The sequence below is a fragment of the Pipistrellus hanaki genome (genome assembly GCF_964339955.1).
Source record: "Pipistrellus hanaki genome assembly, chromosome: 11".
NCBI classification, from domain to species: domain Eukaryota; kingdom Metazoa; phylum Chordata; class Mammalia; order Chiroptera; family Vespertilionidae; genus Pipistrellus; species Pipistrellus hanaki.
Genome location: NC_140513.1, coordinates 59,528,999 through 59,533,628, shown reverse-complemented (window position 1 = coordinate 59,533,628; position 4,630 = coordinate 59,528,999). Strand labels below are relative to the sequence as shown.

Here is a 4,630-nt window from a genome sequence, read left to right as displayed (position 1 = left end):
TGCAAGTATAAATTTTAAAGGGGAGAACTTCCATTTTGATGAGAAACCAAAATAAATAAATACTTAAAGTTTTAGATGCATATTCATCAGAAGAATTTTTCATAGACAAATTTTTAGTCTGTATGTTCAAATTATGTTTATCCTCCATTAACCTTATATTCCCAGTGCTGAGGGATGAAAGCACTTAAAAAAAAAAATTATTATTCCTTGTCCGGACCTGGTGGAGCAGGAGGCGCCATCATGGGAGTCGACAACCGCCACAGCAAAGACCGTTAGGTCAGGCGCAAGGAGCCCAAGAGCCAGGACATGTACCTGAGGCCGTTGGTCAAGCTGTACAGGTTTCTGGCCAGAAGAACCAACTCCACTCTCAGCCAAGCGGTGGTCAAGAGGCTGCTCATGAGTCGCACCAACCGGCCGCCGCTGTCCCTTTCCCGGATGATCCGCAAGATGAAGCTTCCTGGCCGGGAGGGCATAACCGCCGCGGCTGTAGGGAAGATCACTGATGATGTGAGAACCAGGAGGTGCCCAAACTGAAGGTGTGTGCCCTTCGCGGGAGCAGCCGTGCCCAGGGCCGCATCCTCAAGGCTGGGGGCGAGATCCTCACCTTCGACCAGCTGGCCCTGGGCTCCCCCAAGGGCTGTGGCACTGTCCTGCTTTCTGGTCCTCGCAAGGGCCGCGAGGTGTGCAGGCATTTCGGCAAGGCCCCAGGAACCCCCCACAGCCACACCAAACCCTACGTGCGATCCAAGAGCTATAAGTTCAAGCGTGCAATAGGCCGCCCGGCCAGCCGCTGCTGCAAAAACTAACTCTGAATTCTATCATGTTATTAAAGAGGTTTTGGACGCTAAAAAAAAAAAAAAAAAAAAAAAAAAAAAATTTATTATTCCTTCATAGGATCTCTGGTTCTGATGCATTATCTCACAAACCAGTGGGCCCTCAGAGAATTCCTGGAAGTCATTCCTATGCAAGTGCAGCAACCAGTGATGGAGTTATACATGGGAGGAACTGCAAAATACATGTCTGTCCCTTTCGTACAAATGGAATGTTTATGCAACTAAACTTGTTTTAGTTTCTTCAGGGTGTTTAGGATCTTCAAAATGCCCTCAATCACTGCAGAGATATGAAGGGAATAGACAGAAGTTTAAGTCAAAAGAGAATGGAATCAAGCTAAAAGATTTTACTTTTATAAATTTTTCAAAAATATAATTCGGTTTAAACACATTAGTAGACCCCTCTCAGGCATAAATCATTCTCTTGGGCACTTAGAATAACAATTATTTTTAATGTAAAATTTTTATTGAAGACAACTTTCCTTCTTCCCATATCATAAATGTATATTTTAATGAATTTCTATGTGTACAGACTCATATTACTATCATTCAGATATAAAACAGAACATAATCACTTCCCAAGAACACCTCTTGTGCCTTCTCCATCACTCTCCCTGACAGAGTTAACCACTAGGCTGACTGCTAAAGTCATCATTTAGGTTTACCTGCTCTTGAATTTTATATAAATAGATTCATGCAATATGTACTTCTATGTCTGATTTCTTTAGTGCAATATACTTGTGAGATTCACTTACATTGTTGCATACTGTAGTCCTTTCATTTTCATTGCTGTATAACATTCCACAATTTATATACTGGTTGTATGTTTAAGAGCATTTTGGCAGTTTCCAGTACAGTCTATTACAAATAATGCTGCTATGGATATTATTTTAAATGTCTTGAGCTGTAGAATGAAATTCAGATGATTATACATCTAGAGTGATAATTGCTGGATAATAGAGTATTGTTGTTCAGCTTTAGACCATACTGCCACACACTTTCCCCAAATATACTAATTTACATATGTATTGGTTGAAATTTGGCAATGTCTCTCTTTTTTTCATCTTAGACATTATGGAGAATTTATTTATAGTAATACCAGAATGTTATCATTAGTATTTCCATGATGACCAATCCAGTACATCACCTTTTCATATGATTATCAGATATCCTCTTTTGTAAAGTATCTACTAAATATTTTGGTTATTTTTCTAGTTGTCTTTTTCTTACATATTTACTGTAATGTTTTATATTTTAGGGTTGTTTTTAGATTGTTTTTTTTTAAGAAGCACTTAAATGAAGTAAGAAATAAAAAAATATTTAAGTGCATTTGTAAAAAGCAGTGAAAAGTTATGACTTAGATGGAAAGCAAGTGACTGGGATTAATACCATAGCATAGGAGAGATTTGCATTGCCATATCCTTTAAGAATTATTTTTTTCATTCTTGTTTATAATAATTAAAAATGTATAGGTCAGCCTAGCTGGCATGGCTCAAGGGTTGAGTGTAGATCTATGACCTCAGGAGATTAGAGTTCAATTCCTGATCAGGGCACCCCAGTTACAGGCTTGATCCCCAGGAGGCAGCCAATCAATGATTCTTGCTCGTCATAGATGTTTCTATCTCTCTCTCTCCCTCTCCCTTCTTCTCTGAAATCAATAAAAATACACTAACAGAAAAAATGTGTAGGTCATAAAGGTTATATATAATACTATGTAAGGACCTTACTCCAGTTAGAATATTGAGGGTTGTATGTTTTCATTTGCTAAATTCTCAAATGCCTTGAAAGAAACTTATGAGGAACACACTTGTTTTTTAAGACAAGAAAGATTTGAACTTGTTTTTAAATTATAGTCTTTTCACTCTTTCCACACTACTTCATGGGTTAACTTTAATTGGTCAGATCTGAAAAAAATTTTCAATGTGATATTTGCCATGTCTATTATGTTTACAAAGTGAGTACAATTTGAAAACTAAATCACATTCCGGATTTCATAATGCTTTTTTCTTCACGCCCTCTATGGGAGCTCTGGTAGCTGTGTGGAGTGTTAGAACGTTTCCTGGCACAGTGATAACAAAATGAGTGCTGCCAGACTGCTACTATTCCTCAAGTTTCCCATTTTCTTATGAGTCTTCTTCCTTGTAAATACTCACACGACATTGCTCAAATATATTCACTGCAGCAATTAAGTCACTAGACATAATCCAAAGTGAAAGAAGATATATTCAATTTATTTCTTCTCTCAGGGTAGAATAATTCCAACAAGCTCTCCTCAAAAGAAAAGCATGGACACAGTGTAAGAGAAGATATGTTTGCTTACAGCACCAGTCTCCTACAAATTATGAAAGGAAAAAACAAAAACCATAAATGATGAATCATCCACAATATTGTTATTTTTGTTTTCACAAATTTAAAATTCAGGCACATTTGTCATATCCAGAGATCTCAAAGATAATTTCCAGCTGGAGATAATGAAACCCATGCTGAGAAAATTAATCAGGGTAAATCCAAGATCCTGGGAATCATTGCTTTCATTTATGCTGAAAGTTGCATTGCTGATTTTATACAAAGCAGGAATTTTAAAAAATAAGAACAAAGACTACAAAAGATGTAAAGATATCATAATTGTTAATATGTATCTCATGTCTGAGCACTGGGTGGGGAAACCTCATAGAACTGAAAATTGTTAACATTTAGATTCTGTATTTCTTCTTTTGAAGCTAGTCTGTTAGAAGGTCAAAAGCAAAATGCTTTTGTCCTAGTTGGTTTGGCTAGGTGGATAGAACGGCGGCCTGCAGCCTGTGGACTGAAGGGTTTTAGGTTCGATTCCAGTCAAGGGCACATGCCTGGATAGCAGACTTGATCCCAGTGGGGGGCCTGCAGGAGGCAGCTAATCAATGATTCTCTATCATCATTGATATTTCTATCTCTCTCCCTCTTCCTTACTCTCTGAAATCAGTAAAAATATATTAAAAAATAAAATTTAAATATTTTTTTAAAAAAGACGCTTTTGTTAACTGTACAGTTTGGATTGTCCTAGGCTTTGAAAATGTGCTTTAAATAGAGGATGAATCATTATGGGTGAGCATATTGGGTTTGCAAGTATTTGACTGTTTTGGTATTGCTTGCCTGAATGTTTTCCAACTCTCTGTACATAGATACTTCCCACACATTGAAATGTCTTACATATATAACATTTATGTGGCTGTCAAAATAGAAAAGGGCTGTCTGACGAATGTCTAAATATCACAGTGTTCATGTAGGTTCATTGTTTGAGCTTTGTGTACTACATTTACATTCAAACACGTTTATTATAGTTATTGCTCATATAAATATTTTTCTCATTTTAGTTTTAAATAATGTGTACACTATGTATTACATTTATGAAAAGTCACATTTTGTGCAGTAAAAATGAATTAGTTGTTAGTAAAGTGGAGTTTTATACATCCAGGGAGCAGAAATAGTTGGGGGAAACGCATATTATTTGACTCCTAGTTTTTAGTAATACTTGATAAAAACATACAACTATGGCAAAATATTGTTTCTCTTTTCCAGATTATTATCACAAATAGAATAGATAAATGTCTGTTTTCCTTCACTCCAAATAAAATTAAGAACTACTCTTAAGTCTGTAACCTGCTTAAAATAGAATTAGGGCTTACAAGATATGCTAGAATTTTCTAAAGGATTCAGGTGCATTCAAATTCTGCACATAAACTCAGGGAAAGGAGTTCAGGATAAAGAGTTAGATTTTGGAGTCCTGTTATGTCTGTTTCGTGCCCTTTTCATTGTTTCTCAGT

General features: G+C 36.5%; 1 pseudogene across 1 annotated transcript; it reads left to right on the top strand.

Annotated features, from left to right (window-relative positions):
* Positions 1-216: 216 nt before the first annotated feature.
* On the top strand, positions 217-861 carry LOC311629765 (large ribosomal subunit protein eL18-like; annotated as a pseudogene). The gene has a single exon. The product of its transcript is annotated as a large ribosomal subunit protein eL18-like (transcript).
* The last annotated feature ends 3,769 nt before the right edge of the window (positions 862-4,630 follow it).